Raw genomic sequence first — 20,932 nt, forward strand, 5'->3', positions numbered from 1 at the left:
CCGCGCGGCTCCCAGCGCCCTGGCCGAGTCGCTCCCAGGAGCGAAACACGCCCCACGTCCGCCCCATCCCTTTAGACTTTCCAACAGCCACTTTTAAGCTGTCATTAAAGACCCGGGGCGCTCCCCGTGGGGCCGGGGCAAGCCCGCGCCGGTTCAGCCCGCCCGGGGAAGGAGGGAGCGAGGACGCCGGGGAGGGGCGTGTGGGAGGGGAGACGCGGGGCGAGGCGCGGGGGACCCCTCCCCACACACCAGCCTGGGCGCCCGGGGGCAACGGACACAACGGCCCCCAGCGAGGCGCTCCACCTGGCCGGAGCCCCAGAAAGCCGCGAGCGGCGGGCGGGCTAGCGGGCAGACGGGCGGAAAAAATGAACTTGGGTTCCGACCGCCCCCGCCGCAACACTTCTGGCAATCTGGACCCCGAGCGCGCTCTCCCTCCCTCTCTCTTTCTCTCTCTCCAAGTTTGCCAACCGCCATTCGTTTGCTCTCGGGGCTGCGTTGCCTCCGGCGCGCGGGGGCGGGCACCTCGGAAACTGGAAAAGCAGCCAACGCGCTCGCCGGGTCCCGCTTTCCCAGAGGAGCCACTGCCCCATGGCAGTCCAGCTCCCGCCCCCGGCGCGCCCAGGCCCGGGGCGCGTCCCCGCCTCCAGCTTTCGGCTGGTGGCACGGCCCGCCGAGCCGCCGGGCCCCCGGGCTTTTCTCTTTAGTGCCCAGGCCCCTACCACCTCCCGAGCTGGCGGAGCTGCCCGACTCTTTTCTCCCCGGGTACCTTTGAGGCTCAGGGGGTGAGATGAATCCCGTGGAGGTCGGGTCCCAGCAGCACCCCTCCCCCCACCCGCACCCCCTGCCCCCAGGTGCCTGCCCTTCCAGGGCACCTTCCAGTTTGTCACCAAGTCCGAATTTTCATTCTCAGTCAAGGTCCACTGCTTCCCCCTTCCCTTCCCTAGCCACCCCCCCCACCACCACCACCCCCATCTTGCTTTCGAGGCAGTTGACAATGTTGCTCATTAATGGAAACCCCGCCATCAGTTTGTAGTTTTAAAAACGGAAAGAGGGGCGAAGAGCCGGTCAGTAGGCCAGGGGGGCGTCGGGCTGGGTGGTTGACAGTGATCGGTCCGCGCCCAGACTTCGAGGAGCGCTAGGGAAACCGCGCCAGGTGTGAAAACAAGTTACAGCAAGCCTCTGCCTCCGGGGCCTCTCCTTAGGGAAACACCCAGCTGTCCCGGGAGGCTAGGGACCCCGGGCGGCCCTGCTCAGGAATCCACCACCGCTGCGCTGACCTCGGGTGTGCCTGTGTCCCGGAGTCCAGGGCAGTGGGCAGCGCAGTCAGCCCTCCGGAGGGCCCGCACTTGTCGGTCGCACACGTCGACGGCCTAAGAACTGACCCTCTGCTCCCAGGTGTTTAAAGGCCCGGGATGACCTAGAGGGGCCTAGAACCCAGGGTACTGCTGGCAGGTTGTCTTCCAGACTCTTAACCACCCAGAGGGCTGCACTGGATCCAGGCTGCGCTAGGAGCCTAGGGACCCCCCCCCCCCACCCCCATGAGCTCAGGAGCTCAGGCCATCAAGTGAAGGCACTTCCCTGGTCTCTCGGGCGCGCAGGCGGTGCCTCCCCCCACGCCGCCTGTCTCCCGGGAGCTTCCCTCCGCTCTGGGCGAGCTGCTTTGAATTGCTTACAGTTTGCCGGAGGCGGTGTGCAGGGCAGACGCTCCGGGAAACAAAGCAACCAAAAACAGCTCCCAGTTGACGTCAACTTATTTCCAGAAAAGAGAATAGTTTTGTACTCCCAGGACAAAATACCCCCATGGGGCAGGTCTCTGCTGGCAAAAACCAGGCATGGGGAGCACAGCAGAACACACACGCAATTAACCTTTTTAAGGGAGGTTGAAAAGCTGCCACTGCAGTTGCCTCAACAGTTTGCCTGCAACGGGTATGACCCCGATTCACTTCGATACGGAAACCTCCCGGTTGGAAAGTGTGCCTTGCCGAACTTGTGTCAGCCTCTTGGCATTGGCTACCAAGTATCTCCACTAAAATTCTTTTGCCCATGATACGTCCTTCAATATTAGAAAAGATCCCTCCAGGGTAGCGCCCATAGTATTCATTAGCAGGCAGCTCCAACAGATAACCACCCCCACCTTCTTCCTTACAAAAACACTGCTTGATTCTCTTTTTAACCCAATAGTGTAAAATTCCAGTCGCGTTCCTAAAAGAATTCCATTCGAAGTTTAACAGCTTGTGATTTCACACAATTCCAAAAGGAAAACTTGCTTCTTGTTTTGGTCTAGAAGAGGGAACGTGGACTTCACATCACAGCCAAGCACCTGATTTCTGCGCTTTAACTCCGCCCCATCTGGATGACCATTCGGCCCGCTGCTTACAGCTGACAGCTAGCTGCCTGCTTCCTCCTTCCAAAGGACCCTTTATTTCTTGGGTGGAATGCGTTGTCTTCAAAGGAATGAATTCAGTGCTCTGTGGGGCATTTCTTGCAATCAATTATCAGAATCTTTAAATTACATTAAGATGCTTACAAAGTCAGTGAGATGTTCCACGTTGTCTTCTGTCTTTTTAAAAAAGTATCCGTATATGTGTGCATCTCCATTTCTCAAAATAGTTAAAAGGAGTAACGTTATTTGGGATGGAAAGCACACGTTTTCTCCCCATAAACTACGCACCCCCATTTCAGGTTCACACTTTGTGAACTATTATTGTGTCGTATAGGAACAGAATCTGCTGGTTTTCAGTTTTGCTGTTTTCTGAGCATCATCTGTTTTATTTGTTGTAACTGCTTTTTGTGTGTGTGTGTGGGGGGGGGGTCCATTTCGTCCACTAAGCCAATAAACCTCCGCCTTTTCAGGCTGAGTCCTAGACTGAGTGGTGAACACTCAAGTCATTGTTATTGACAGAGTGAAAGCAAACACCAACAGGATCTGCCTTCACGTACATCCTCTACTTAGCAAGAAACATTTTTTGATTAAACCTAAAAGATCACGGATCTGGATGTCTGTATTAAAAGTGGGACAAAACACTAATTACAAGGCACCATTACTTGCAAGTGAAAATACTTGTAAGACTGTTGTGGGTTAATATTTCCCTATCATTCATTCCTTCTCTAATGGAAGGTGTTATGGAAAGTGACTGCCAAGGGACCATTTTCTCTCAGCAGGGTTAATGTTGACTCTTTTGAAAGCCAATCTGCATAACTGAATTATCTGTATAACTGAGAGAGGATTTACATTGGTAAATGCAAGGAGTTGGGGGGGAGCTTTCTACAAGGAGAGGGCATAAAACGCATTTAGTTCATCACTTTAAAGAAACAAAAGAGAAGGTCATGTTTTCTTGATTACTAAAAGATTCAGAAAGTACATTGGAAGTTAGTGACTTAAATGGAAACTCTTTGGACATATCTTTGTTTTAAGGTTTTGAATTTATTAGTCTGTTAATTCAACTGAAGAGCATGTTGGATAATATTTTGAACTCAGATTCAAATGGAATCCATATAACCTAATTCTACAAAGTAGCAGAAGAGAAAGATAACTCCATTCAGGGGCAGAAATGATGTCTTATCCGGGCTTCACCCGTTCCTTGTGTATTCTCCAGAGTTGTTGGCATATAGTACTCAAAAATGTTTATGTATGGGGAGAGAGCTAATCTGAAGAAAAGGTTGGTCAGCTGAGTGGTTAAACACTTCGTTTCTAAAGACCAGACCATCTGGTTTGAATCCTAGCTTGGTCAATTACCAGCTGCCCTTTCTATGTCTCAGTTTGCTCCTCTGTAGAATGGGTGATCACAAGGGCTCATAGGATTGGTTCAAGAATGAAATGAGTTAATATGGGTGAAACATTAAACAGTCTGACAGATTAGTAAACATTTGTTAGCTCTTACTATATTAAGTCTAATATTTTAATATTTTCCAGGCCTGACTAAAAACTAGGAAATGAAGGCCAAAGAGTCCCAAGGGGTCTCAAGTAGATAAGCATCTCTTCTTCCAAGGCCGATTCGACCACATTCAACCTCTAGGAACCAAAGAATTAAAAACAAAAATCCTCAAGGGAGCAATCTCTACCACGAAAATACTCCAATGTGCAATTCGACTCAGGAATCTTGGAAAGTAAGACTAGTGAGCAGGTCTTAGGCCGTGAACACAACAGAAATGGGCCAAGAAACTGTGTTACCTTTTGTTCTTTGGCCACGTAACGGTGCTGCCATTTTGGGGGTGACTGGGGTTCGTTTTGTATCCTAGAGAAATGACAACGAATTCTGAGAGGAAAAGAATGTTCATGAATCCAGCCAGACTTTCTCTGGAAACCCTGAGCTGTTCAGCATCAATCTCCCAGGGACAAGAAGCGTGTGACCTTTTTTTACCTTTGGACCTTTGTCAAAGAAGAGGTCAGAGTGAACTTAAGACAGCGATGGACAGGAGGAGACTGCTTAGTGTCCAATTGTCACCTGGTATCTGTAACTCTTGATCTTTCAACTTTGTAATCACATACCGGACTCGGCGGGTTTTTTTAAAAACAAGTCATGTTCTGGGGAAATGTAGTTCTCCCTAAGTCGACCATGCTCTCGTGGAGCCCAGAAGTGTGGTGCCTGTTTGTTAGAATATCCTGATCATGAAACTTCATTGGCTGATAAAGGAGTATATTTAAGTTGTCCAAGTTGAATCAATTATGGACATCAATAAATATTTCCTCCCTCCTTCTAATCATTTCTTTATGGCACATGTGTACTTAAAGTGGCTGTTCCAACTATTATTTTTAAAAAGTATGCAACTCAGTGCCATCAGGTGGCAAAGGAGATGACGCTATGTCAATGTCCCGTGACAAATATATTTCTTAATAATGGGGGTTATTTAAAATTGTCTCAGAACATAGAAAATGTCCTGAAAACGATTTGCTATGATTATGTAGCCTACTAGTAAAACAAGAGAAACATGTTAAACCATTTTATACCCAAATGTTCCTGAGAAAATGGTATTCTTGTAATTTTGTATTGTTAGTATCAATTGGATAGCATTTTAAAGAAAGCAATTGGGCAGGCTGTTTCAAAACCATGGAGCTACTTTTTGATCCAGAAACCAAGTTCTGGAGATGCTTCATAAGAAATAGCTAATTTCATTTGCATTTGAGTAAAGTTTGCTTTATTGTGTCTAGACTGTGGAACAAATGAGTTTTGCGGTGCACTTGACAAGTTATATTCCTGCACGGCATTTCCTAATGTCTTGGCTCACTTAGCTCGTGTGGACAAAGGGCTAGAGACAGTCAATATTTGTTGAGAGAATTGTGGAAGACATTCAGTCAGGGCAGAATCCTGTCTCCTCAAGGTTCTAGAGCAATATGAATGCCAAGCAGTTTAGACAACTAACCACATGGTGCAGATAAAGGCTATGAACCACACAAGGAAAGTACAGTTGAGTTTAAAGCTCAGATTTCAGTATCCTCGAGACTTTTGAGAAAGTTTGTGGACCAGATTTTGAAGTTCCAGGTATCAGAAATTAGTACCTAGGTCTATACCGTGGAAATTCACAGGACGGGCTAAGTAGTATGTACTTGCCCTGTGGCTGTGCTTCTAAATGAACTAAAAAAGAAAAAAAAAAAACAACCTTTTAAATACCCAGAAGCACTAACCCACATTTTGAACTAATTGACTTACTTTTTCTTAGGAAAACTTAATTTAACTTATAGGGACACAAGGGCTTATGTGAATATTTAAAGAAACCATGGGCTGGGTTTGTTCCATTTCTTTAACTTGATGCTGACAATCCAGACGTTGAGCCTGTGGAAGAGGACTACTTTGGAGAGGGACAGGGAGGCCGGGAACATTCTGACCTCACCCCTCGATTGTGTGATCCAAGTTTCCAGAGCCTGGCATGGTTGGTACCAATAAGGGACCCATAAGTATTCATGATTAGTCTTCTTGTACTCTGTCCTTTGTTTGGGATGCCCCAGGGGTCACATTTCAAATACAAACTACCCTGACAATTTCATCTGTTTGTTTTACCATCTTTATAGTTCATTCTCTTTGAGTTAACACACACACACACACACACACACACTCACACTTTGTTGCAGAAGATTTGGGAAGTACTGAAATGGGAAGACATGTCCACTGTATTTCCTTTCTTGTTCACCTTAATGAATGCTAGATCAGGGGCATGGTACTAACAGTCAGCATGCTCTGCTACTCAGCAAAAGGTTGAAGGTTGGAATTGACCCAGGGCCACCTTGAGAGCAAGACCTGGTGATCTACTTCTGAAAAATCCCCATTGAAAACCCTGTGGAGCTCAGCTCTGTTTGGGCACCCATGAGCTCATCTCAAATTGGTTTCAACTCGATGGCAACTGGCTTTGGGGGGAGGGGCCTGAGATGAGGGGCTTTGGTCGAGTCTTTTACACACATGTAAGAAAGTCTTTTACAGTGTCTTACAGATGAATACAGACCCACACCAATTAAAATCAAACTCACTGCTATGGAATCCATATTGACTCACACTGACTACAGGACAGAGGAGAACTGCCCCTGGATTTCTGAGACTAAGTCTTTACAGGAGCGGGTAGCCTGACTGGTGGGTTCAAACTGCTGACTTTGTGGTTAGCAGCCCAACTCGTGACCACCCCACCCCCAGGGCTTCTATGACTAGAGAGAGGGTAAAGAACTTGTCCATCATGGCAGAGCTGTCAGCATCAGGTTCCAGAGCTACGACCTTTCTTAACCGAGTCCTATCTCCTTTGCCCAGACAAAACCACTTCTTCGGTTTGATGGCTCTCCGTGAATTCTATGCCACGTGGTTTACTGTTTAAGCACGGCGTATCTCAAAATCCCGAACCCAGTCTTATAAGTGCACTTCTGGCAAACTTTTCCGGATCCTCTCCAGGAACATAGCAGGCTGACATTCACTAGGCCCTTTCTCATAGTGAAGAAGCCCAGTGGGGTAAGCATTGTGCCCACGACAAGTTTCGGTAGTTCAAGCCCACGATCTGTTGCACAGGAGAAAGAGGAAGCTGCAGAACCCCTTGGGAACAGCTGGACTCTGATCTATAGGGGTGCTCGGAATCAGAATCGCCTCGATGGCAGTGACTTTAGGTTTGGTTTGGTTGTCATAGCCCATGCTGAGCTACAGAAACGCACACTAACCGTCTTCCTTCAACTTGGACTGTCAGTGTTTGAGGAGGAACCAGCTTCCAGGTCTTCTTCACTGACCAGATGGTGCTTTGCTATAAAGCACAGCTCTTACATAGACAGTCCCTGGAACACCTGTGGTCATGTTTGCCATGGCTGTTGTGCCCATGTAGGTGGCAATCTGGACCTTCTGAGTGCTTTTGAGCACTGCGATTTAGTGGCTGGCATGCTTCCTCATCCCACTGTTCATTTAGCTTTCTGAGAATCATCGGCTTTTAGAGTTGGAGCCGGGCTGAGACTGAGGTTTGCAAACATTAGGGTACATCAGAATTACCCAGAACCACCTGTGGAACTTGTTTAAAATAAACATTTTTGGAACCCAACTCCAACGGATTCTGGTGTTGAGCACTGCCCCAAAATGTTCATTTTTAACCCAGAGCTCAGACGATTCTAAGACAGACCTGACTACGCTTAGCAAAACGCTGCCACAGAAGCTGACAGCTCGAGTCCATCTGGGGAACGTTACCCAGAGAGCAAGGCTGGCTTGCTTGGGCTTCCTGACTAGCCCGCAGTGAACAACATCACCTTTTTTACCACCCAGAAGATCCTGCTACTAGGTACTGCTGGCATCGGTCTCTCTCCCAACCAACCCCCAGCACCTTCCACCCAAATCAAAATCTCCTCTTCAAATTGACAGTCCCTGACAGCGGAGTGGGGTATGCATTGAGTTGCTAACTGCAAGGTCAGCAGTTTGAAACCAACACCTGCTCTGAGGAAAATAAACAGCGTTTCTGCTCCTGTAAAGAGTTTTAGTGTCAGCAGCCCACAGGGGCAGTTCTACCCTGTGCCATAGGTTTGCTTTGAGTCAGCATCACTTTCATGCCAGTGGGGTTGTGGGTTGTTTTGTTTTGTTTTGAGACGGGGACCGAACACCCAGAACAGTTTCACGTGGGTCTTACCACAGATGGTGCCATGTGAAGTGACTCACTACTTGCAGATCAGGAAGCACAAGCAAGCCCATGCTTACCTTGCTTACTGGGTAGTCAACTTGAGCTGACTAGTGATAAAAGAATGTCCCTTCTTGGAGAGAGAGAGAGAGAGGAGACGAGAAGAGCAGCACATCCCGGCCCACCAAGCCTCAAGGATGACATACCTGCTTGGAGCAGCCAATGCACAGAGAGGACCATAGGGCTGGCCCCACCAGGAGACCAGTGTTACGGGGCGGACACCATGGAGACACAGTAAGGGAATTGTGCCCAGTCTGAACCCCCACTGGGCGAAACACGAAGGTAGTGCAATAGAACAGCAAGGGGAGCAAAGCAACAAAGTCCCCGAGGAATCCCAAAAATAGACTTCAGAATTGGTGGGCAGGGATCAGCACCTCACCAGACCTAATTGGAAAACATAAGGGTCAGCAGACAGACCTGGAACTATTTATAGGCTCCCCCCTCCCCCCCATGTCTATCCATATAAGATAGGCAGGATAAGTGATCCTGAGGAACAAAAAATGGGGCCGACGGTTCTGGAGGGACATTGGAGAGGAAGGGTGGGACAAGGGAACAGCAAGCTATCTAAAATTGATGGGGAGGAGAGCATAGAATGCCGGTAGGGTTTGATCAAGTTCAGTGTAGGTGGTAGGAACTACTGAGAGCAGAATGCTAGTAGGATGGGAGGAAGTAAAAAGAAATAGAGGAAAGAACTACAAGGCAGAAGACATTTACAGAGGTATAAATATAGGCATGCACATATGTAAATATATTAATATATAACAATAGGAATATGTGCATAAATTTAAATGTTAAGTATTATGGTAGCAGATGGACATTGGGTCTCTACTCAAGTACTCCCTCAATGCAAGAACACTTTGTTCTAATAACCTGGCGTTCTGTGATGCTCACCTTCCCAACAAGATCGCTGAAGTCAAAATGGGTGCATAAGCAAATGGGTGAAGAAAGTGGATGGTGCCCAGCTATTAAAAGAGACTTGAAGTTAAACAAGCAGCCATTTAGCAGGGAAGCAACAAAGCCCACATGGAAGAAGCACACCGGCCTGTGTAATCATAGTGACCCTCCTGGACAAGGGAGACATGCCCCTGTGGGTTTCTGAGATTGTATTGTTCGTGGAAAAAGCCCCCTCTTTCTCCTGAGGAGCAACTGGTGGCTTTGAACTGCTGGCCTCCGGCTTAGCAACCCAAAGCGTAACCACTGCTTCCCGATCTCCTTCTTCAACTCGAGCCTCACTTGAACACTTTTTCCTGGTCCAAGATGGCAGCATGGATCCTCCTTTACTTGAGTTCCAAGTCCAATCATCTTGCCCCAGCTTCATTTCCTAATGTTTCCAATGGTCTACCTGAGCTCAAGTAGCCCTAGTGGTACAAAGGTTAGGCACTAAACTATTATCTGAAAAGCGCCGGTTTGAATCCACCCAGCGAGACCACAGACGAAAAACTTGACCACCTGCTCCTGTAAAAGATCTCACTTAACTTACTGGCATTGAGTGGATGCCGACTTGTAGCCACTCTATAGGAGAGGGTACAGCGGCCCCTGTGAGTTTCCAAGATGGTAACTTTACGGGAGTAGAAAGCCTTGTCTTTCTCCTATGAAGAGGCTGGTGGTTTTGAACTGCTGACCTTGAGGTTGACAGCCCAACTCGTAACCACTGTGCCACCAGGGCTCTGCCCCATAAATCATCACAGCCCAGGAAACCGTATGTTGCTCTTCTGCTGTCACTCAGGTTACTCTGAGTAGAGAATAGGCTGGCCAGAACCCAACAAGAGGGGCACTCCATGAACTCAGTCCTCGGAGGGGCAGAGCTCTGGAAGAACAGAGCTGGAAATGCCAGGCTCTAGGAGCAAACATGGCTGGTAGCCCTGAGGGCAGTGGCCCTCAAACTCTGCAGACATCAGGATCACCTGATTCTGCAGGTGTCAGATGGGGCCTGGGGATTTTCACGCACTCAAGCGGATCTGATGCCGCTGGTTTCCAGAGCTCACGGGGAGGACCACTGGTCCAGGACAAGGAGGGTAAGCAAATCCACAGGGCAGGGAAGAGTCGGCAGTGGAAAGGAAGGTGGAGCAAATGGCTAAGGGGAGGGGCCTGGTCATTTACCGGAGTCAATTCCATGCAGCAGAGAAAACATCTTCTGTGACCCCTGGTGGATGGAGCCTATGGTTGGAGGAGCTGTTTGCTCAAACCAAACACACTACCCTCGTAACGATGCTAAGAAACCTGTAGGTTTCCGAGACAGCCACTCTTTATGGGAGTAGAAAGCCTCGTCTTTCTCCCAAGGGGTAGCTGGTGGTTTCGAACTGCAGACTTTGCAGTTAGCAGCCCCATGCATAACCATTTTGCCACCAGGGCACCTTTGGGAGGAGTTGGAGGAGGCCTGAATCAGAGTGACTTGGGAACTCCCCTTTCTTCTCCTGATCTAAAGTGTCTTGATTCATTACGGTCCAGCTCCACTCCCCACTTCTTCCTAACGGCGTCCCTGACCGCTGAACTATAACCGGAAGGAAAGTGCCTTTGCCCTTGACCCCTGTCGCCAGGCCCTTCACTTGGAAGGAATTCCAGAGGCTCTTGGGGCCTAAGTTCTGGGGACGGCCTTTGGCTGTCTTCAACCTACTCTCTTGCCGGAGCCCTGGGGTGGTGCAAACAGTTAAGCACCCAACCAATAACCAAGAGGCTGGAGCTGGCGTTCACCCAGAGGCACCTCAGCAAAAGGCCCAGTGATCTTCTTCCAGCCTGAAAAGCCAGCAGCCTGATACTACTTTGACACCCATGGGTGGCCGTGAGTCACTAACACTGCTCACTGGTTTGCTTTTATTCTCTCACTTGTAGTTTCTCTTTGGAAAGCTTCACATCATGGTTCTCCACACTGGCGATGTCCTCGAATCTCCTGGGAAACTTTTCTAAAGACCAACCTCCCTGAGACGTCGGGGAGAAATATTAGCCCTCACTCACCCCAAGGCCGATAAAGCAAGTTTGGCCTAATGTGAAGAAGACTGCTTATTTCTCTCTTCTCACCTTTTTATTGTGAATTGTGTGCTTGGCCATCAGGTTGTCTGTGTTATTCAGCAAGTGGTGCCCATTCTGTTTCATCTTATTCATTGCATCCTTCCACGTCCCATCAGGTAGCCCGCCCCGTTTCCTGTGGCCTGCCCTCCTCCCCTCCTAACCCTCCCAAAGCTGTCCCTTTGAGCTCAGATGGTTGATTGCTCTGGGGCCTGTGCCCCTCCCTAGTGTGCTTGTTCCCAGCATAGTCCTGTCTATTGTTTGGCTGTAAACTAGTCTTTGGGGGTCCCACCAGTTTCTATCCAACCAGTAAGATGGGTCTTTTTTAAGGTTCTGAGTTTTGTTCCACATTTTATTTTTTATCTTTTCTCTCACTCTATCCAGGACCCTCTGAGGTGATTTCTTTAAGGGAAGTTGGTAGTGGTTGCCGGGTACCATCAAGTTTTTGTGAAGAAGTATCTAATGTAGGTCCTATGGTGGTTCATTCCCTGTGCTCTTGTGCTCTTTCAAAATGAAAAAAAAAAAAAAGTGCTCAAACTCAACAGACAGACAACTCCTGGAGCTGGCTCTGAGAACCCTCTGTTGGCTCTCTGGTTTCCCACCATCAAATCTTTTCTTGTGAGTCCCTCTTCTGGCCTCTCCTCATCGCCAGTGATCCTTGCCCTTGGCTGCATCCTGGTACTACCTGGAGAACCAGAAAAAAAATACCGCTGCCAGATCCTGTCCCCAGAGAATTTGGTCCTCTTGTTCTAGAACAGAGGTTGGTCAACTGCATCTCTTGAGCCACATGCGGTTCTTTAGGTATGGACATGAGGCTCTGAAGTAAAATAGAAAAAAATGTAAAGGATGTTATTCAGATACTGCTGATATCACTGGTTTGTAAAAATCTTTATGGGTGCTTTATACAATTGATGTATGCATGGATTGTGATAAGAGATGTATGAGCCCCTAGTAAAATGATTTAAAAAAAAATAACATTTCAAAATTTTAAAAAAGAGTTGTATGAGCTCCTAATAAAATGATTTAAAAAAACCAACAAACAAAAAAAGAAATCTTTATGGCTCTTGAATATGTTTTAATTCATTACGAGGGGCAGGATTGGCTCTTCTATCTCACAAGTTGGCTGACTCCTGGTGTGGAAAGTGGCCGGAGCATGAGGATTTTCAAGAACTTCCCAGGTGATGCTCATGCTCAGCTACAGTTTGAGACCCACTGCCCCAGACCAAGGTTTGTTCGCACATCTCTAGTCGGGGCCCTTCCTATAAAGTCTTGGATGGGGGTTCATGGATGGTCTTCAGGTGGTCTGGGAACCCTTAGAGATTATATGCAAAATTCTCTATGTGAACATCTATATAACTTTCTAGAACCAGATTCCATTGTGCTCAGCAGGATCTTAAAGGGGTCCATGACTCCAAATAATTTAAGAAACATCCATATAGAAGTGGGAAAATGAGCATATATATTTCTACTCTATTGCAAGTAGCATAAATTGGTAGTCTGTCCATATGTACAGTGGCTATCTGTCTGTCATAGGACCCTCGGCCCCAACTGATGGAGTCATGGTGACCCCTGGAAAAGGAGAAGCCTGGACTGAAACTCCCGAGCCACACAGGACCTCTTTCGCTCTCCAGGAAACCATTGAGATGAAGTAGCTAGTCGTGAGGAAAAGGGGGGGAAGAGAGCCAGGTGCGCAGCCTTGTGCTGCGATTGGAGGGAAACCCCCCTGCCCTGCTTGGAATCCAGAATTACTTTCTAGTCTGGTCTCCAGTGGGGATGGGTTGGAGGTATCTCATCCTCTAGGACCCATGATGGCCCCACCATGTATGTCCTCCCACTATGCCCTTATAATTTATCAACCCTGTCCTAGGTTTCTTTTGCATACGACCAGGAAATCCTGGCTGTGCCAGTGCCCTTAGCTCAGGTTCAGCTTGCCAACCTCCGACTTGGTGGACTCACTTCAGTTCACCCACATCTAAGATAGGGTCCTACACATCTCCCCCGTCCTCCTTTATGCCCCGTATCCCCATCCACTTCCACCACAGCACTGAGCCTGCCAGTTCTAAGTCATAGCTACACTTTGCTTTAACTCCATCTGCGATGTCTTCCCACCACTTCTCAGGTTGTCGTACTGTGGTGGCTTGTGTGCTGCTGTGATGCCGAAAGCCATGTCGCCGCTATTTCAAATGCCAGCAGGGTCCCCTAGCAGGAAGCGTCAAAAGAGCAAACAAAACCGTCTTGGAAGAAGTCCAGTCGGACTGCTCCTCAGAGGCAAAGATGGTGAGGCTTCCTCTCAGGGATCTTCGAAACGTTATCAGAGGGGACCAGTCTCTGAAGAGGGACAGCATGCTAGCTAAAGGGGAGGAGCAATAAAAGACAGGAAAGCCCTCCACATGATGGGTTGACAGTGGGCACAAGCAGGACAAAGGTCAGGTTGGTGCAGCAGCGTCTGGTGCGTTGTGGGTGTACATGGAGTCACTATGGGTCAGAACCGACTAGATGGCTCGAATAACAACAACATCCGCACAACGCTGCCTTCATCCAGACGACTCATCTCTCCCCGAGAGTCTGCACTTCTGGAAAATTGGCACCACCTTCCCTCTTCCCTCAGGTCCCATGTCAAGCCTGTCCCACGTGCCTCTGCTCTCTGGTTCCAGCGCTTCACTTGCCTGTATCCCCCAAGAGTCTGCGAGCGTCTTGTACCCACCTTATTCTTGGGTAAGAAGAGGTCGTGGGGTGATAAATTAGGTTGAGCAGGGACTCGGAGCCAGACAGTGTCATTTACGTCACAGCCGTGCCACTTCTTAGTTGTGCAACGTGGGACGGCACTGAACCTCTTGATGCCCGAGTCTCCTCATCTGTGCAACACAGGTCATAGGGGTACCTGTGGCACAGAGTGGTTGTGCCGATTAAATTAATATGTGCAATGTGTTTAGACGCGTGCTCTGCACATAAAACATGTTATCAAGCTTAAAAGTATGTGTGTGTGTGTGCAAACAGCTGTACATAAATGTGAATACACACACTGGTTGTACAATGACTAAGTGCTCAACTGTTATCCAAACGATTGGTGGTTTGAACTCATGGGAGAAAGGCCTAGTGGTCTGCTCCCATAAAAAGAATACAGACAAGACCACCCTAGAGGGCAGTTCTGTCACAGGGGCTCGCTGAGTTGAAAATCAGCTCAATATCAACAATAAAGTGTGTGCGAGTGTGTGTGAGAGAGAGAGAGACAGAGAGCAAAAGAGAGACAGAGAGCGAAAGAGAGGGCTTCAGAAAGTCTATGGAAAAAGAGAAAGAAAGATAATAGAATTTTTTCATGAACTTTAAGGAAAAAAAACCTCCCCTGTATATGTGTACTTACATTCATGTGAATTTGAATCTGTGGTGCTTGCTACCTGAGAAGGCACAAATACTAGAACGTTAAGGGTGGACTCGCTCCACCTTCCTCTGGCCATGGGTCCTCCTTCCAGAACGTCAGTTCTGTTGACCACAGGGGCCACCAGACAGCTTCCTTGGCCCTCTCTGGAAGTGATCGGCTCCCTGAGCTCCCTGCCTTGATTTCGCCCCATTCTAGTCTATCCTCCACCTCCCGCTGGAGTTACTGTTCTATAAGGCAGCTCAGATTGCACGGTTCCCTTTGATCAGCAGCTTCCACAGGTGCCCTCTGCCTGTAAAACTCCAACAAAGCTCAGGACCATGGAGCTGATTCTGCCTCATAGGGTCACCTTAAAACAGATGATGGCCCATGGAGTCTTAACCTGTTGGTCAATTCCTGTGTCCTTGTCCAGTCGTATTCCAATGCATTGGGCCCATATGCCCATCCTGGGCTCCAGCTTCTCTGCAGTGTGCTCATACCTCCCCGTCTCTGCCTATCCGTGTTCTCGTCTCGGCCTTTGTCCTTGCAGCCTCCTCTGCTTCCGCCTCAGGGCTTTGCCCTCTTACACACTAGACAATTCCTAGGTAGACCTATTAAGACCCTGTGAAAGAGGCCTTAGAGGCTTTTATGAAGCTGTGTCTATCTTCTTATAATAAGAAGAATTATTATTTACTGTGATAATAATTACTTCTATATTATTTTCTTATGATCATAGACTACAGTTTATTACATGTGGCCACATTTTATTGCAACCACTAGTTTATAAATTCTGACCTCTTGCCAGCAGGATATTTTTCTTAGTATGCAAAATGCATGGTATACAGGATTTAAATGCTTATGAAATAAAAGCTAATAAGTAAATAACATAGATATTTAAAAAATACTTAGGGGAATACTTTATGTACTCACTATTAAATGATATAAAGAATTATGATAAAATTTTAAATTAATAGCTCCCATATTTTAGTGACCTCTTATTTTCAGTTTGCTTCCTAAAGATTTTTTTTAACCGACCCTCCTCAGACTCCTATGATAGAGATGAAATAGACATCATTATTTTCCCAATTTCATTTTCAGTCTCAGAAAGCTGAGACTAAGCAGGGTCAAGTGACTGATTACTAGTAATAACAGGCATAGATATCTTGTAACAGTTAAGGATACATTTTTGAATTCAGTAGGGGAAACGTATTAAAGGTACCTGTTATATCCTGAGCTTATGTTTGGGGATGGAAAAAAAAAATCTATATTGAATTCAGACAGGATTTGTGAATGAAGTCCTTTCATTTGCAGTGGGAAAACTTAAGATGCCTTAAAATCAAAGTCCAATCAAAACTGTAGCTCAGAGGTGATCAGCCGGGCCAGCTAAATAGAAGACAGAGAGGTCAGCCCACAATGCTTGTTGGTCAGTTCACTATTTTGGAAATTCCAAAGGGCTAATCTTGATAGCGTTTCTAGAGGGACACAGGATGACCGCTGGGCAGTGTCACAAAACAAAACGCATACGACGTGTTGAACGAAAACCAGTGTGCTCTGTAAACGCTCACTCAAATCACAATACAAAGAGTTTTAAAAAAGGAAACGAAGAACTGTAACGGTGAGCAAAAAGGCACACGAGTTTCGCTGAGGTGTTTCTTTCCATCATGACAATCACTCGTTCCTTCTTGAATGGTACTCACGAGCCGCCTCTGAGCATTTCATTGGGACATGTTCGCCATCCCATATGCAGGCCTGACCTGTTCCTTCAGACTTCTTTTTGTTCTCCAAACTCAAAACACTTTGGAACCCTCAGGGATGCCTGCTCTGCCTTTGGACATGGTGTACATCAGAGAGTGCAGCATTCTTCAGGGGAAGGTTACAGGGATGGAAGGTCCTCCTTCAGGCGTGTATAGATCTAGGTGGAGGGGATGTCAAGAAACAATGGCTTCACATTTTGATATTCTCATAAACCTTTCTATGACTTTGAAACAATCCTTTTTGGCTTACTCCTGTGTCTGCCTGTATGTGTAGGTGTGTGTGTGCTCTGAAAGGCAACTATTTCATAAAACACGGAAGAGCCTGTAATTATTGATTTACTGAAACACCGAAGAACCTGCAAAGGACTCTAGGTAGTGTGTAGACGCCAAGTCTTCCCCCCGCTGACAATCTCTGTGCCACATGTTCGCCATGCCCCAGTGCTGCAGCCATCCAGTTGCCTATCCGAAGCTCTGCTCAGGAGCCGTGAAAGAACCCAAGCCCAAAGCCCCAGATGAAATTCAGATGTCAAGAGCACGTTACAGGCACTTTGTTGTGGGTGGCTGTTTCTCCAAGGGTAAAGAACCTGAAACTCCTGGATCGCCCATTTTCCAAAGAGGAGCAGAGTTTTGCCCTGCTACACACTAGTTCCCTTTGGCATGGCAACATCACGACTAGTTCATTTTCTTCTAGTTTGTAAAAAAAAAAAAAGTATAATATACACATGACATATGATATTTCATCAGTTTTTACCTGTGTCCTTCAGTGATATTGATTACAGTCTTCATGTGAAGGAACCAGTTTTGCTCTTTTTCCCACCAATAAAGATTTCTTCAATGGACTCAAAGCAAAAAGACTCCTTCCCCCCTGTTGTTGTTCGGTACCCTTGAGTTAATTCCGACTCATGTGATGCTGTGTGACAGAGTACAACTGCCCTGTAGGGTTTCCGACACTGTACTTTTTAGGAGAGCAGACAGCGCTTTCCTCCCGAGTGGCTGCTGGATTGACTTTGATTCGTAGTCAAGTTCTTCACCATTGTGCCTCCAGAGGCCCTTCTCCCACTCGTGGAAACCAGCGATTCCTTTAGCTTTTGAGACACCTGCTGATTTCATCGGTAGCATCGTCGAGGATTTGTCCACTTCACTGGGCAGAATGTCCGCAAGCTTCATCCATGGGGCAGGTCATCGGGATCCATTCGTCTTTATGGCGGAGTGATGTCTCATCACGTGGACGGATGCACCACACCTCGCTTGTCCACTCAACAAGTGTTGGATAGTCAGGTTGCCCCACCCTCTGATAGTGTGAATCTGTACACAGACATCAGTGAACGTGTGTGTTGTGCAGCTGCTCCGAGTTCTTTTGAACTCTAGAGTAGCCTTGCTGGGCCTGAGGGTAGACTGCTGGCCAGCTTTCCGAGGAACCAACTGCAGCCTGACTGCTTTCTGCGGTGGCATTCCCGCCATCACTGGCTGAGGGGTTCTGTTCTTTCAAAGCCTTATCAACACCTGGGATTTCCCATCCCCCGTAATCACTGCCATCCTAAGGGGGATGTGTTCAGTTTTAAAACGTGAAAAACGGACAACGTTTGGTTTGGTTTTTAATCCAGAAGTCAGTTGAGGAGGGTTTCGATAGGGTGTGCACTTAGGCAAGCAGGTGCTCATTTTTCCCTTGCCAGGGGTGGGCAGAGTGGAAGGAGGATGTAAAGACTGCTGCTGGGGTTACGGGGTCAGGGTGAGGTGGGGGCTAAGAAATAAGGAAAGCTTCTTGGTCAGAATCTGCCACATGCAGGTAAGCTACCCATTCTGAAATGGCTAATAGGCTTGTTTTAAGTGTGGTTTCACTCCGTACAACTAGAGTTCACAGAAAACAAGAATTGTAGTGCGATGTCCCTCGCTCCTTAGGTCTGTCTTTCTAACGGAATGGTATAAACCCGTACAATGCTCATTTGAATATTTTATGAATGGTTCGAGGCTCTTTACAAATTCTTCCGCAGTTATCCACAATGACACAGCAGAACCTCAGCGAGAGCTATGACTACCACGTGTCACTTAGCTCGGGCTCTTCGGTTACTGTCCAAAGAGCTCTGCTTAATTGCAAACGGGCGCGTCTCCACAAAGAGGCCAGAGTGTTTGTGCACGCTCATGTGTATGTACACCTGGGCGTGTGTCTAGCGCCCGTTGACAGAAGCACAGTACAGACGATCCCCGAACCCACTGCCGCCAAGTCCATGCCAAAGCCCAGCAACCCGCGTCCGGGGTAGAACTGCCCCCATAGAGTTTCCCAGGCTATAAATCTTGATGGAAGCCCATTGCCACATCTTTCTCCCACATAATAGCTGCAGGGCTCAACCCATGAATGTTCCTGTGAGCTGCTCAGTGCTTGAAACCCTGTGCCAGCGGGCCCTGTGCCCCTTGAACACACAACAGTATCTAGTGAAAACAGTGTAACTGGGAGCATCACAAAACATCACAAGGAAGGATCCTGTAATTCTATCCTAAAGGGCCGGGAGTCGAGGCTTCTCAAAAAGCACACCAAGTTTTCTTTAAAGAGGAGGCTCTGGGAGCCCTGGTTAAGCTCTGGGCTGGTTACTGAAGGTCACCAGTTTGAACTCCCCAGCTGCTTCACAGGAGGAAGACATGCCAGCCCTTTGGGCGAAGCTGACGACTTAGGAGAGAGGCTCTGTGGTTCTGCTCCATCTGGCCCACAGGGTTGGAGGCGTTGGAATCAGCTGGATGGGGAGGGTTTGGGAAGTTTGGGTGGAGTTGCACCCCCCACCCCACCCCACCCCCCCTGCAGGAAAGCAGGTGAGGAATTCTTTAGTGTTGGTAAAGGCCTTTGAAGATGAGGACTGCCAGGTGAAAGTGTTAAGTATCAGATTACTCTGTAATTAGGGATCAGCCCTGTTCCAAATCATCTCCATCTTTGGCAGCGTCTCCCTCCTTCTCTGCAAACAATTGAGTTCTTTCACTCACAGCCTTGCCCTTCATATACATATGGCTCCAGGATCTCCATCTAAGGACTCGGAGCTCATCAGTGAATTGGTTTGTCTAGAGCACCGGTTCTCAACCTATGGGGCCAACCCCTTTCACAGGGGTCGCCCGATTCATAACAGTAGCAAAATGACAGTGATGAAGTAGCAACGAAAATAATGGTATGGTTGGGGTCACCACCACAAGAGGAACTGCATTAGAGGGTCGCAGCATTAGGAAGGTTGAGACCCACTGCTCTAGAGTCCTATCAGTTGATGGAATTTTCTTTCTGTTGTTAAGACAGAGGGAAGCCGTTCCCCTGTTGAGCATGGAAGCTGGCGTGCTCAAGTTTTTCTTGGAACCCAAGGTCTGAGAGGTACTGACAGTCCGTCCAGAAAGCCTATTGGCACATTAAAGATGTTTAAATGTCCACTTGCAAGAAATGAAGGCACTCCCCTGTCCTTCCACCCTTCCACCCCACCCAGTGCCTGTTTCAGTTTGCAGGCATTGATTTGGTCCCTGGGAGACCCAACTTACTTTTCTGGATGAGTTAGCCTGCCTTTAATTGACTGCTTGATGCCTGTGTGGGAGGGAGCGTGCTTTGTTTCCAGAATCTCTTCCCTGTGGGATGTTGAAGTATTAGTGCCAATTTCTTTTTCTTTTTTCCTTTTCCCTTAAAGGGGGATGGAAGAGTTAGGTTTAGTACCAAGGATTAACTCAGCAGTAGTTGCTAAACTCTTTGAAATCAATAGATGAAAGGCAAAAAATAGATTGGTACTAAGTATCCAGATAATTGCTATTTTTGTTATTATTGTGAGAATTTGCCAGTCAAGGAAGATATTATTATTGGGGGGGGGGGTTGTCCTCAGGATTTATGGCATTTGAAGTTTCATTTTGGCAAAACTGTGTTTCCTTATAATAAGTAGCCTCTTCATTTCTTACCCAAGATAGCATCCTCATTTGGGGAGGCTCTGAAGCCAGTGGGACATGAGCTTTCTTCAGCGTGTATCCAGTAACCTAACACAGCTTCAAGCGAACAGTGGGGGATGACAACCATTTACTGAACTGAAGTGAATACAGTGGTGTGCCATATTGCACTGTGATCAAATAGCTGTACTTCAATATGGCCACCACCCACCTGTCAGCTTGCTGCACTGTGGCGGCTTGCCTGTTCCTCTGATGCGGGAAGGGAAGCTACCAGTAGGAACAACACCAGCAGAGTCCCTGCTTGTGGGCAAGTGCAGGGCGGCTTCCAGACTGGGACAGCCAAAGACACAGTCTGAGTGGTGCAGTGGGAATTCTCACTATGACTCTTCTAGCCCTGCCACTCCCACCAACAGATTTGGGTAAGACCCGGCAAATAGGTAGTGTGGACCACTACCAGAGGGGGTCGATCCCTTTCCAAGCAGGGCGAGAATTCCAGGGACCATCAAGGAAGAAGAGCCCGCAGCAGAGGGCTTTCGCGATCCCTCCCTGCCTGAAGTGGTGGAGGCAGCAGGGGCCATGCCATGCCGAGACCAGAGGCTGAGGCAAGGAGACCATGAGACAGCAGAGGAGTAGTAGGGAGCCTATGAGACTGTAAGGCAGGGCAGCGGGTGGTCTTCCTGGTCCCTGGATGGAGTCTGAGTCTGAGGGACCATGTGTCTAGAGCAGTGGTTCTCAATCTTCCGAATGCCGCCACCCTTTCATACAGTTCCTCATGTTGTGGTGACACGCCCGCCCCCCAACCATA

At 47.9% G+C, this 20,932-nt stretch overlaps 1 protein-coding gene across 3 annotated transcripts in view; it reads right to left on the bottom strand.

The window, feature by feature from the left end:
• KCTD1 (potassium channel tetramerization domain containing 1) overlaps positions 1-20,932 on the bottom strand; it is a 252,253-nt gene that overhangs the window by 127,654 nt on the left and 103,667 nt on the right. Inside the window, exon 1 of one of the 3 annotated variants that reach the window (XM_045296231.1) lies at positions 1,674-1,693. The exons of the other annotated variants lie outside the window; for them this stretch is intronic. The gene's annotated coding sequence lies outside the window, so the exon portion shown is untranslated. Of the gene's footprint in view, positions 1-1,673; positions 1,694-20,932 lie in introns of those variants that run through there. 3 annotated transcript variants of the gene reach the window in all.

This window comes from Echinops telfairi, unplaced genomic scaffold (genome assembly GCF_000313985.2).
Source record: "Echinops telfairi isolate 266 unplaced genomic scaffold, ASM31398v2 ScPeMD7_7400;HRSCAF=8409, whole genome shotgun sequence".
Taxonomy (NCBI): domain Eukaryota; kingdom Metazoa; phylum Chordata; class Mammalia; order Afrosoricida; family Tenrecidae; genus Echinops; species Echinops telfairi.